Source organism: Psammomys obesus, unplaced genomic scaffold (genome assembly GCF_907164565.1).
Source record: "Psammomys obesus unplaced genomic scaffold, mPsaObe1.curated_primary_1811, whole genome shotgun sequence".
Lineage (NCBI taxonomy): Eukaryota > Metazoa > Chordata > Mammalia > Rodentia > Muridae > Psammomys > Psammomys obesus.
In genome coordinates, this window is record NW_026590809.1 from 9,178,143 (window position 1) to 9,192,766 (window position 14,624).

General features: G+C 42.7%; 1 non-coding gene across 1 annotated transcript; it reads right to left on the bottom strand.

Annotated features, from left to right (window-relative positions):
• Positions 1 to 10,502: 10,502 nt before the first annotated feature.
• On the bottom strand, positions 10,503 to 10,609 carry LOC129678368 (U6 spliceosomal RNA). Its single transcript, XR_008720363.1, has one exon. It is a non-coding gene; the product is annotated as a U6 spliceosomal RNA (small nuclear RNA).
• Between the last annotated feature and the right edge of the window lie 4,015 nt (positions 10,610 to 14,624).

The window sequence follows — 14,624 nt, forward strand, 5'->3', positions numbered from 1 at the left end:
ACTACACAAGCTCTTTTAGCTACCGAGCCATCTCTTCAGTCCTGGTTTGGTTTTTATTATTATTTTCATCATTATTTTGTTTTATGTATATGGTGTTTTGCTTTCACTTGTGTCTGTGCACCACATGTGTGCCTGGTGCCTTCAGAGGCCAGAAGCGGGTACTGACTCTGTTGGAAGTGCAGTAGGTATTTCATAGACATGAACTGACTGAGTGGGTAAATCTGTGTTGTCAGCAGATAAATCTATGCTGGTGGACTTACAGGACCTTGCCATCCTATTATAGTTGATTTGTTTTTGGGTTTTAATTTAGATTTTATTTTATTTTATTTTATTTTATTTTATATTTTATGTATACACATGTTTTACCTGCATGTGTGTATGTGTGCCGTGTGCATGCCTGGTGCCCAAGGAAATCAGAATTGGGCATCAGATCCCCTGGAACTGGACCCCCAGATGGATGTGAGACACCATGTGGGTGCTGAGAGGTGAACATTCGAAGTCCTCTACAAGAGCAGCAAGTGCTCTCACCCACTGAGCCATGTCTCCAGCCTCTCTGGTTTGGTTATTTTGAGACAGAGTTCCGCTCAGTAGCCCGGGCTGCTATAACCCACAGCAGTCCTCTGATATGACAGGCGTGAGCCACAGTACCTTCTGGGTTTTCTAAGCAAAATTCTCTCTCCATATTCGGTGATTCAGGCTGTGAGAAGTGGACACAGGAACTTCCAGACAGAGAGCTGATGTACTGTGGAAGTTTGTACACCTAGTTTGTGCCCTAATCAGAGGTGAGTTGTGCAGGTGCAGAGGCCTGGGGAAAGTGGGAAACACACTTGGTTTATGGATTATGGAGAGGTCAGGGTTGACAGAGTTGAGATTTGTGTTGATATAAAAGCAAAAGTGGAAAGTATGAAAGTTAGTGAGCCCCTAAGGGAAAGGAGCCAGGGACAGACCAAAGAAAAGACATTTATCACCCTTAGGGAACAGGGGAGAAACACCCGAAGATCGTCCAGGCGAGGGCATGGAGCCGGGGAAGATCATAGATACAGCAGCAGTTGCAAAGCCATGGAGGAAAGGAGACACCCGGGAACGACCCACAAGTTACCGCCCACCAGAGAGTCTAGCTTTTAGTGCCCCATGGAAGGAAGCCCACCAGCTCAGTCCAGGCAGGCAGACAACACTGTTTTGACTTCTCCATACCTGGAGGCTGAAACAGTGTGGCACCTGGTAACAATTCAGTAAGTACTGATGAATTGTGGAGAACAGGACTTCAACACAGTGGCTAGGAGGATAGGTTAGCAGGACGAAAGAGGCCTTTTCCTCATAGTCCACAGGGAATACTGAGCTAGAGAAAGGGAAGACTTCATGCCCAATATCCTCCAGCAAGAGCCAGAGCTACTAGTGAGCGAAGGGCAGAAAATTCTACTGCTTCCACACTGAGCGGGCTTGGGATTCCCACTGAGCACTGTCTCAGCCCTCTGCATTCTGCATTCCAGAGATGACAATGTAGTGACAAGATCCTGGTTAATGAGCTAGTGAGCACCTGCCAAGTGGGTGGTAGGAAGTTGCTCTTCTTTCCTGACTTCTTTCGCAGATTTTTTTTTTTTTTTTTTTTTTTTGTGAGTGACTCATCTTGTTTCATTACGAAGAGTACAAATTTGTGAGCTGATAAGAGGTCAAAACCCAGGGGAAACAGATCCACCCCACACCTCCAAATTCTACACTTGTTATCTTGCCTATAGGAGGGATTCCATGGATGTAGACTCACATGGGAACTCTCCCACAGTACACTTCACAATGAAGTTTATCATATGCCAATCATAGTTCAATAACCTATTTTTCAAAAGTAAAAAAAAAAAATCTATGTAAAAATTTTAAATCACACAGTTTAGATGTCTAATTTATATATGCTTATTTGCATATAAGAATGCATCTAATTCATGCCTGTGCTCAAATAGAAATTTGTTTTGAAATAAGATTTTTTTTTCCTTCTGGTGCAAAGAAAGCAAGCCAGGGCCTCTCCTGTGGTAGATACTGTTCTTTCTCTGAACTACACCGTAGCCCTAAAATTAAATAATTATTTAGGGGACTAGACAAAGAACAGCCCAGATAGACAAAGACACAAAGCATGTTATTGTGGAATTTCTAGCTACATACCAGGATAAGGACTTGTCCCTTCCCTGAGAACCAAAGAGGAAAAGTATTTGTCAGTGGGGTGAGAATGTTGTGTTCTCTTTGTAAACTTTTTGTAATTTTTCATTTAACTGGTTAGCTTCCTTCTTGACACCATTTTTTTTTCTTTAATCTACAGAAAACCCTCCCTTTTTACAGCCCCAAGGAAAAGATGACTTTCTACTTGGAAAGCCAGATCCTGTGCCATTCTGCTGCTCCAGGGTTCCATTGCTTAGTCCTAGTGTGCTGTAGGATGTGAGACCTGTGTGGTTCACCCACCTTCTAGAAGGGTCCAGGCCCAGTTCCCAGTCCCCTGTGCTGAGGATGCAGCAAGCAATCAGAGCTTGGCTGAGGACAGCTTACTTTACACTTTCTAAAGAGTTTTTAGAAATTATTCCCCCCAAATTTGAACTCTAGTGGCCAAGGATTTAAATGGCTTCTGGTTGGGTCTCCATCATTGTGGTCTTTGGGTTTTATGTCAGAACAAACCCACAAATGCTTCTGGGTTCTGTTTTTAATTATAGAGGCAGGCTAGTTACTTTTCATTGTTTAGATTTATTGTGTGCCTGTGTGTATGTGTGTGTGGGTGTGTATGTGTGTGTGTGTGTATGATTCCTGTGGCATGTTTGTGTACCACACACATGCAGTGCCCAAAGAGGCCAGAAGGATATATCAGATTTTTTTTGGAACTGAAGTTACAAATGATGGTGTATTGCATTGTGGTGAAAGATCCCCGGAGGGTATCTTCCGTCAGAGAGACCCCCTCCCAAGGATCAACGAGGCCATTCGGATGCAAACAGCAAGAGGCTTTTATTTTGATACACAGGTACCCGGGGCAAAAAGTCTTTCGGAAGACTTCCGCGCCCCCTAGATGGGAAGCTGGGGTTTTTATAGGGTTTTAGAGGCAGAGGCACTGGTACAGAAACGAGAGGGCATGGTTACAGGGGGCTGATTGGTACGTTTACACGAGACCACAATTTGCGTCAAAGTTTGGCAGGGGCACCAAGATTTCAGGAACTGGGTGGTCAAGGGGGGTGGGATGACCCCTTGACGTGGCCCGCCACCTGTTATTTTGTTTTTCCCTATCTTAGCTGAAACAGTCTCACAGATATCTATGAGAGTGATTAACACAAACTGTTTTTAGTATGACTGGGGCAGCCTGACCACAGATATCCCAAGTGGGTGACACAGCTAGGATTTTTCAGTAATTTTCCAGTTTCTCATCTGGCCTTCAGAGTTTTACAAAACAGTGGTGTCTCACAAAATGGCATTAGCTATGTTTAACTTAGGGTGAGGCTGGGGTCTTTCAGTGGGTGCTGAAAGCTGAACTCAGGTCCTCTGCAAGAGCAGCCAGTGTTTTTAACCACTGAGCATCTCTCCAGCCTGGCTGCTCTTTCACACCCCAAAACAAAAAGTTCTACTTGACAAAAAGGGTTTTTAAGCCGTTACACTGGAAGAGGTGGGCTGTGGTAAGAGGTCAGAGGACAATTGACCTCTCCTTTCACCATGTGGGTTCTGGAGATCAAACTCAGGTGTCAGCCTCAGCAGCTGAGCACCTCATCTTTTTTTATTGTTGTTTGTTTTGTTTGTTGAGGTAAGGTTTCACTCTGTAGACCAGCCTAGCCTCAAACTTGTAGAAATTCTCCTGCCTCACTCTCCTGAGGAGATGAATAATAAGTCAATATTTTCTTTGTAATTGGAGCTTGTCTGTTTCATATAGCTCATTTATGATTGCGGAAGGTAAAGCTGGGCTCTAGGTAAAAGTAACTTCTTGAATCAACAGGCCTAAATTTAGAGAAAAATGTACAAAGAATTATAGGAGATTCAGGGCCAAAGGTGCCTGCCATCATCTTCAAATCTTTCAGAGTTTGGCTCAAAAGCTGCTTCCACAGAGTGCCAACCTCCAACCCCCAACTCTACATCTATTCCTCCTGATATAAATCTTTTAAAATGCCTTCATTGCCGTTATTAGCCTCTGAAAGTATTAATTTACCTGTTTCTATCTTGCCATTTATAATACAACCTCCATTGATGTCTGTGAATTCGGGGCCAGCCAGGGTCACATAGTGAAACCTGACTCAACAAACAAGCCAGGAGGTGGAGCAGTGGAAGAGCATGCCTTTAATCCCAGCAGAGACAGGTGTTCGAGGCCAGCTAGGGGGTTACTCAGGGAAACCTTGTTTCGAAAAAAACCAAGCCAAACAACAAACAAAAACAAAACAGAAAGAGCAGAAGAGAAGAGAGAGGAGAAGGGGAAGAACAAGAAGAAAACGGTAGAAAGGAAGAAAGAGGAAAAGGAGGAGGAAGACGAGGAGAAGTTCTTGAGAAGGAAGGAAGCTGGCACTGAGCTTGTCTCAGCCTTCCACGGGTTGTGATTACATGTCTCACCACCACAATAATAATGTAAAATATTGTTCTCCAAAAGATGTCGCCATCCTAAATCCAGGAGGCTTTGTTTTCTTACAGACGAAAGGTATTGTCCAGGTGTGATTAAGTTAACGATTTTTAAAACTGGGTTCTGTAGCCTGTGCCTGTAATCCCAGCATTTGAGAAGCTGATGCAGGAGCATTGCTACAAGTTCAAGGCCAGCCTGGAAAAGGATTCAAGGCAACCCTAGCCTACATCTGAAACACTATCTAGAAAAAAAAAAAAAAAGAGGTGAGGGGATCTTGAGATGGTGAGATTATTCTGGAAGGAGAAAGGAGCTTCATACTCAGGGAATACCTGGTCAAATCTGGAGATGCTTCTGAAGATATCAGACAAATTAAATTTAGCAGAGTTTATTTGAGCCAAGGCTACACAGAGAAACCCTGTCTCAAAAACAAAATGAAACAAAAACGAACAAACAATAGAACAACGACAAAAAGGAATTGTCCCTCCAAGCTTCTTTAATTTTCTTTTAGTATTTGCAACTACATGTTTTGCCTGAATCTATTTCACGCATTGCATGTAGCACCCACAGGAGGAGGCGCAAAATCTCCCTGAAATGATGGTCATGGGGGTGAGAGTAACCAAACACAGCTACCCTGGGAAAACAGCCAATGTCGTAACCGCTGAGCCATCTCTCCGGCCCTCCTTGGTTTTGTATTTATTTATTTGTTTGTTTATTTGTTGTTTTGTTTGCTATTTGTGTTTTTTTTTTTTTTTCTTCTGTGCAGTCTTGGCTGTCCTGGACTCGATTTGTAGACCAGGCTGCCCTTGAACTCGTAGAGATCAGCCTGCCTCTGCCTGCCTGGCCTTGTTTTTATTTTTATCTGATGCCAACAATAAGGACATATAAAAAACTGATTTACTCCGGCCATACCACTCCTAGCATACATCCAAAAGAGGCTCAAGTACACAATGACATTTGCTCAGCCATGTTTGTAGCAGCCTTATTTGTAATAGCCAGAAGCTGGAAACAAGCCAGATGCCCCTCAACTGAAGAATAGATACAGAAATTGTGGTACATCTACACAATGGAATATTACTCAGCAATAAAAAAACAAGGAAATAATGAAATTTGCAGGTAAATGGTGGGAACTGGAAAAGATAATCCTGAGTGAGCTATCCCAGAAGCAGAAAGACATACACAGTATATACTCACTTATATAGACATATAATATAGGATAAACCTACTAAAATCTGTATACCTAAAGAAACTAATCAAGAGGGAGGACTCTGGCTATAATGCTCAATCCCCATCCTGAAAGGCAAAGAGGATGGACATCAGAAGAAGAAAACAGGAAACAAGTTAGGAGCCTGCTACAGAGGGCCTCTGAAAGGCTCTGCCATGCAAACTATCAAAGCAGATGCTGAGACTTATGGCCAACCTTTGGGCAGAGTGCATGGATTCTTATGAAAGAAGTGGGAAATAGTAAGATCTGGAGAGGCTCTCCACAAGGAGAGCAAAACCAAAAAATCTGAGCACAGGGGTCTTTCCTGAGACTCATACTCCAAACAAGTACCATGCATGGAGATAACCCAGAACCCCTGCACAGATGTAGCCCATGGCAGTTCAGTGTCCAAGTGGGTTACATAGTAATGGGAACAGGGACTGTCTCTGACATGAACTGATTGGCCTGCTCTTTGATCACCTCCCCCTGAGGGGAGAGCAGCCTTACCAGGCCAGAGAAGATGACAATGCAGCCACTCCTGATGTGATCTGATAGACTAAGATCAGAAGGAAGGAGAGGAGGACCTCCCCTATCAGCGGACTTGGGGAGGGGCATCCGTGAAGAAGGGGGGGAAGGGTGGGACTGGGAAGGGAGGAGGGAGGGGCTTATGGGGGGGATACAAAGTGAATAAAGTGTAATTAATAAAATTAAAATAAATTTAAAAAACCTGATTTGCAATCCTTTCAAGATACTGCGTTTCTTCTTACTATGCTTGTCTTCTTTTAACCCTCATCTACATATGTCTCTTTTCCCCTGGTGCTAGGGACTAGATGCAGGACCTTGTACATGTAGGCAAGAGCTCTACCACTGAACGATACTTCACCCCTAAGACAGAGTACATACATACAGACTTAGAATTGCATTGTGTGTACACACATACATTTTTGTAGGGTTAGCCTAATATGATGGCCCATGCCTTTAATCCCAACAAAGGCAGGCAGATTTCTGAGTTCAAAGTCAGCCTGGTCTACAAAGTGAGTTCCAAGACAGCCAGGGCTACACAGAGAAACCCTCTCTGAAAAACGAAATAAATGTCCTTTCCTTTCTTTCTTTTCTCTTTTGAATTTCATTGCTTTTTCACTGGGACACTGGAACATAGCAAGAGGTTTATTGGTGGTCATGGAATGATAGCTAAGAGCAAAAGCAGCTGGACGAGGCAGAGAATCACTTTGCAGATCTGACAAGGCCTCAGTCAACCACACAGAAATGGGCAGAGTTGCCAGAGTAGCTTCACAGTCTTCAGAAATGACCAGCTCTGGGTGTATACACCATGTCCACTTGTTTCTGAGGTGTGGGTGCGAAGAATGCAGCCTTGACTTGAACATGGCAAATTCGTACAGAGTTGCTTTGGAAGAAGTGAGATAAGGACATTTGGAACAGTTGAACAAAGAGAACTGTCCTCCTTCCTGTGGGGTGGGGGTTGGCTGGCTTCAGTCTTCCTGCCTTAGGCACCGAAGTGCTGGAATTACAAGAGTGTTCCATCACACCCAACCCAAAACACACCTCTCTGTCTCTGTCTCTATCTTTTTTCAAAACAGGGTTTTTCTGAATAGCCCTGGCTGGGATTAAAGGTGTCTGCCATCACCACCTAGTACATGTTCTCTCTCTCTCTCTCATTTTTTTAAATATTTATTTATTAATAAATATAAGTATTTAAGTACCTTGTGCATGTGTAGAGGCCAGAGGACAGCTTGCAGGAGTCTGTTCTCTCCTTCTACTATGTGGCTCTTGAGGATTGAACTCAGCTTGTCAAGTTCTACCTGCCAAGACATCTCGCTGGCCCAAAAATTACATTCTTGAAGGGCGTATCTGTGACTACGCCAATCTACCCTTTGTGTCCTGAGGGTTCACGTCTCCATACACACTTGATAAGGGTTTCTTGGCTCCCTCTTCTTGTGGGAGAACCTAGATGAGAGATGAAGAAAGTTAGTGGATTGTGTCTGGTACTCATTTCATCCTCTTCTTTATTGGAGGGTGGTGAGGTAGGAGAGGGTAATGGCTAGGTATCATGCCTAACTGAAGCTAGCCTGGAACTTTCTATGTAGCCCAGGCTGGCCTCAAACTATTACTGATCTTCCTTTCTCAGTCTCCTAAATACTGGGATTATAGGCATGTGCCACCATGCTAAGCTTCCCAACTTCTCTAAATTCTTTATAGATAATATCTCCTTGGTGTATCTGATGCTAAGGTTGAAACTCTAATTCCTGAGGATATAAGGTCCCCTTTGCATCCTTGACATTTATTGTCATCCTTAGCAAGGCAAAGAAGTACTAAGAGGTGTCTGCGTGTGTCAGTATATATGTTCCTTTCTCTATGTAATAGTAGCCTTGCTATTTGTTTGTTTCTGATGAGAGGCTCTTACCCTTAACTACATGGTAGTTTTTCTTCTTGCCTGGTAATTCCTATGTACATGGAGTTTAAAGTGTCCACGTGGCAACCATAGAATACATTTCAATATGAACCACTTGCTGGAAAGAATTTGAGTCTTTGGGGATTATTAGAATTTCTAATCCTGCAGAACAGGGAAGCACAAAGTCCTCCAGGAGGTCACCAGGAATGATGAAAATGGGCTTAGTTCTTTTCTGCTCCAGGCCCCATGCAGAGTGGGAGACTTTCTCTTTAACATCTATTAACTCTTGTTGTATATCTGCACATAATCTGCACATGTGGGCATGTATGCAGTTTCACATGTGAAAGTCAGAGGACAACTTTATGAAGAGGTCTCCATTTACCTTTACCCACAGAGCCCTTTTGCTGGTCCCAGAGTGGCAGGTTTTGGGTGACCTGGTCTATGGGTCAGAGCGGTGTTTCTGTAAGGAAAGGGTTGCCTCCAGACCTACAGAGCACCAAGGTGCTGTGAATTCTTCTCTGTGGCAGGGGATGAAAGGCATAGCAGTTTGTCAGGGTCTCACTGTGTAGCCGTGGATGACCTGTCTCAGGACAGGTATGTGTGACAATGCCTGGCAGCAACTGTGCTTTCTATATTGGAACAGATGTCCCATAAGCACCGGATTCTTGAAAACATGACCAACATTGCAGGTGCCAGTTACTTCTGTGCTCTGGAGGTCCTGTATTTTACAATGCCAGCTACTTTTGCTTGGCCTGACTCATTAGTATGACTCTGTCCACAGGACATCCTAACAGACTGTTCTAAGTAGGGTGGCCTCACTGGCAGCTTGCCTTTGGCTCGGGCACTGTTGGCTACCTTGCCTATCAGTGACAGTTCAGATTCAGTGTCCAACAACCCTCCAAAATGTCTTCGTATCATCTCCTCTGTGGCTAATCAAGAGGAATTATCACAAGCCCCACACTGGAAAGATGGAGATCAAATCAGTAACACATTACTCATATATTACTGGTGCTGCAAGCCTTTGTGAACAGTCCACCAGCTAATCAGTTTGGGGTCTGAAAGTGACTTAGGTCAGGAAGCTAGTCAAAGGAGTATGATTTAAAAAATAACCTAACAAGCCAGGCGCTGTGGTGCACACCTGTAATCCCAGCACTCGGGAGGCAGAGGCCAGCCTGGTCTACAGAGCAAGTTCCAGGACAGCCAAAGCTATGCTGAGAAACCCTGTCTCAAAATAAATAAATAAATAAATAAACAAACAAACAAACAAAACAAAGGCTAACAAACAAAAACTCAGAATCTAAACTAGTCAAGGTGGCACACACCTTTAATCCCAACACTCAGGAAGCAGAGGATGACTGTGAGTTTGTGGCCAGCCTGATCTACAAAGCAAGTCCAGGACAGCCAGGACAGAGTTACACAGAGAAACCCTGTCTTGAAAAACCAAACCAAACCAAAACCAGCAACAAAAAAGAAACAGAAAAGAAAAACAAACAAACCAGCCTCAGAATCTCTTCTCAACTTCCTGCCCGTCCATCCTTGCTTGCTTTTCTTTTTAATCGCTGTGCTTGGGAGTTCACAATCGTGTGTGCAGAGGTCAGGTCTCGAGGACCCCAAAGACCTCCAAGGAGCCAATTCAGTAAGGTCTTTATTACAAGCTCGAGCTCGGGCCCACACCATCACCAGTGCATTGGTTCTGGAGTGTAGAGCCCTGAGCTCAGGAGGAAGAGAAGGGTTTTTATTGGGGTTTGAGCGAGGACCGGGGAATTCCAGCTTGGCAGTTCTATGACTGATTGACATTTAGCAAATATCGGGTGATAAAACCCGATTGATTGTGTCTGGAGGGCCAAACCATACTTGTTTTGCTCAACCTATAAAGAACACGTGGGTAAACTCCAGGTATTCACTAATTAGCTGTTGCTGGGGTGATGGTTAAATATTACCAGAGATGAATAGTTGAAGCATATTTTTGTGGGTTTTCTCCTTTTTTGAAACTGGAGTTCATGCACAGGTCATTTACCCTTAGGAAGGAGTTTCTTTTTCAGAAATGGGGCTACACAGTCCTCGCATTCCCCCTTCAAAGATTTGAGATGGGTTCAAGGGCTGGTATTGAGACTTTTTTCTAATGCTAGGCATAATCATGCAAGGGGCACAAAGCATGACTAGAAGAAACAAAACTAAGGGTCAATTTTCTGGTATGTCAATTGGCATTAAGGAACCCATTCCTTATGTCAGGGAGCTGACTTAGCATTTCAACCTGTTTGGTAGGACAATGGCCAACAAATTTATCTTCTGTAACTTCTTTTTATATATATATATATATATATATATATATATATATAGAACGCTTCCCGAATTTGCGTGTCATCCTTGCATAAGGGCCATGCTTATCTTCTCTGTATCATTCCAATTTTAGTATATGTGCTGCTGAAGTGAGCACCTTCTGTAACTTCTTAAAGCTGACATTAGGACAAAGACATTGGAGGGTCCAGGAAGGCTGAAAGGCTAGGCAATGGGGCACTTATCAAAACCGTCTAACTAGTGATCCAGTTGAAGAGACAAGGAACCATCACATCAGCTGGACTGGTTTATTTCAGCTTTCAGCAAGTCTAGGTCTCAGCAGCTTGCAATCCACAGCTGATCCCTGAATGGAGTCTGTCAGCCAGGTGAAAATCTGCTGAGACAAATTTAGACTAGGACAGAAGTTAAAGTTTGTCTAGTAATTGGGGAAAGTAAGGAATCCCAAGACCAAGGGAAAAATCCCATTTCAAAATCAGGCAGGTGTATTCATCTGGGGTCTGTGTGGGCAGTGGCGGATCCAGGTCTCCTGACCTTTTGATTTCCTGAAGTTCATATTAAATTAATTTACAAAAAGAAGTATATTAGTATCACCATTGTATTGAGATCCATACTTTAGAAAAAGCAGGTAACAGGTGTCTGCAAGACAGCAGGAGTAGACTCATGCCATTAAGACCTGCTAAAAGCCACAGCTTTGGGTTAAAAAGCATTTTATTTTCTAAGATATACACATTGAACAGAAAGGTTTTAGCATAATTAGAAGCACTTTTAAGTCTATCTCCAGAAGACAACAAAAAGGAAATTAAAATCTCAAGCTTGTGATTGATAATAAGCAGTCAGGGCTCTGTCAGCTTATCAGAACTCTGTTGATCAGTGTCAAAACTCTGCACCTTTGGAATCTTATAACGTAAGGACAGCAATAGCATAAAGGGGGAAGAGAAATCTGAAATATTTCCCATTTTTAATATGACTTTCTTAATATCACTACAACTTGTATTCATATACATTAAAAACACTTTCTTAGACCCACAAATACTTTACAGCTTACATTTATAGATCTTAGAACACCTTCTTAGACCCTGAGTCTTCCTTGCATTTACCAACCTTAAAATACCTTCTTAGACCCTCAAACACTTTCTTAAAGGCTTTTCTTTATAACTTTTTTCTTTTTCTCTTTCTTTCCTTTTTTCTCTTTATAACTTTTATTTACCAACCTTGAAACATCTTTCAAGACCCTCAAACAAATTTCAGATTCTCATAATCTAAAAATCTTCTTATATCCTCTGACCTTACATAAACTTAACATCTTTCTATCCAGTTATTTACCATAAGACACAGGCAGTTAACATGAAGCCTGTGAGCAAGGCAAACTTGTTTGCCTTTCTAAATAAGAGATCTAGTACCTAGTAGTTTTAACTAGATAATGAATCTACTAATGAACTAACAGTGGATCTAACTGTGTGTTTTTTTAGTTGCAAAGCTACTATTAGCTAGCTTAGCCATTAATGTGATCAGAGACCTCAGAAGGATAAATTGTAACCTAAATTAGTCTATGTACCAATCAAAATGACAGAGATGACAGTCCATCACCTAGGCAGTTGTCCCTGGCTTCTGTGGTCTCATGGCATCTTGAGCAGAGGCAGTCCGGCCATCAGGAACAGAGGATGAGAGACAGTTTCTGTGGAAAACAAGAACGTGAGAGACTGGCCTCATGTCATCTTCAGCAACACGGAACAATGACTCTCCAGGTGTCCACAATTTTATCCACAGTTTAGGCTGAGCCCTAGTGGTGGGCCAGTTGGGGCAGTCTTGCCCAGTGGTTAGCATACCACAATCCAGAGTTGAAGTCATCTATCGTTGTGCCCTAATCTTCTCAGAGACCTTGGGAGCTACTGCCAGGATTCTGGGACTCTCTGTCTGTCATAATAAGCTTACACATGTTAAAATGCCATATTCATCAGATTTCTGACAACCTTGAGGGCCAGCACATCTGAGTTAACCTTTGTCTATCTTTGGTTATCTGCTCTAAACTGCATTCTGTGAAACACAATGTTATAGTCTCTAATGCTGATGCACTCTGTAGTTAAGTGTTTTAGGACCGTATCTATTTCAAGTAGATCTACGTAGGCAAACGTTGTAGTTACCCATCTTAGGCTTAATCTTGAAAACATAAACAAGAGACTAGGTAAAGCTCAATCTTGTAAAGCTCAACTGCAGTCATTAACATAACTTTAAATATATTTCTGAGGGGCTGGAGAGATGGCTCAGAGGTTAAAAACACTGACTGCTCTTCCAGAGGTCCTGAGTTCAATTTCCAGCAACCACATGGTGGTTCACAACCACCTATAATGAAATCTGGTGCCTTTGTCTGGTGTGCAGATGTAAATGCAAAACACAACGTTGTATACATAATGAATAATAAATCTTAAAAAAAAGGTGTACCTAAATATATTTCTGAACTAAAATCAAAGCAAAACTTTCAATCACAGATACAGTTCAGAGAGGGACTAGGAAACCTTGTTGATCCTACCACATTGCATTATTAAGATGGAACAGCAAAAGCTTAAAGGACAGAAGTTGCATTTAGTGCTAAAAAGGGAAATGAACACAGCTGGCAGCCCTCAACTAGGATGGCAGCATGACTATCCCACAACCAAGATGGTTGCATGGGACTGCCCTTAGTTAAGACAGCGGTGACACCATGTGCTTGCCCTTAGTGGAGATGCTAATGAAGCCATGGCTCCATCCTCTTTATCCCTGACTTAACATGGCAGCCAGCCATGTGTTGTTACAGGCGGTAGCAGGCAATTTAGAACACAGCCATCAGATGTCACTGGCGGTGTTGCCACCTCCCACCACATAGCACTGTGGAACATCTACAGTTTCTTATAACCAAGTTCTAATGTTGTAATCAAATCAGTTTAGAACCAACTACATAGGAGAACAGTATAGAACAATTTTAAAACTGTACTTGAACTATTCTGGCCATACTAAACCTATCCGCCAGAAAGAAACAGTCATTCAGGAAATGGCAGCCAGGCACATACTTCAGATCTGAATAGACCTTCATAAACCAGGGTTGAATCATACATGCCCTGAATTTTATATATATATATATAAAATCCATAAAGACATTATTATAAAATACCTGATAAACTTTAAAATGTTTCATAGTCTTAAACACATTTTTAAAAAGAAATCTGTTTTTGCAATATCAAAATAAAGTACCCTTTCTTAGGAGTGAAGTCACAAAGCATAACCATAATTTTAGAAGTCAAAATCAAATACTATCAGCGTAAATAATTCAGTGTCTCTAAAATCATTTTAAAATGAGACTTGTTTTCCTAGTCTAAAAGGAGATAGGATGATAAACAGAATTCATTATGACTAGGAGGTTCTGTAATTTTTTTGCCCTAGGCCACACCACGTGGTACTTTCAAGATGGTGGAGTCCGATCACATGGCAGGCCACATGGTTGCTAGTTAAATACATCTGTATTTCTATAGATGTTACAAACACATATGCACACATATATATGTTCTAAACAAAGAGTTTGAATTTAAACTTTAAACACATCCAATAACTGTTAATTTATAACCAAGATATACAGAGCACATTAACCATTTAAGATCAGTCAGAAATATGTAATGGCCATACATACATTTAAAACAGACAAAAATTTTTCTTCCTTCCTCCAGCTGTAACTTCAAGCACTTTGCTATCTGTGAATCCAGGCAGGAGTTGGGGCTCCCCAGCAGCATTGCTTGGTTTCAGGGGGCAGCAGGGGCGGCTCTGCACACTACAGTTACTCTCTGGTGCCCGCCTGCCATCGAAGCTGCCATAGCCCTCTTTGAGCCTCAGAGAAGTGGGCACGGTCACGGTGGAAGTTCACCGCTTCTCCTACTGGAGGCCAGGCTTGCACACGCTGCGCTCTTCCAGAAGCACAAGCTCCCTCTTCCCCAGGATTTCAGCTAGCACTTGGGGTGGGGGATGGTTTCATGCCACAGGTGATGCTGACACCATCTCTCCCCTAGCCATCTTCACCAACCGGGCCTTCCCAGCCATCCAGCTGGAAGTGCAACCATTAGCCTGGGTGGGCTTGAGGCGCTGCCTGCCTGGCTGTTTTCCATCTCCCCGCCTTTCTGTCCTGAGGCATG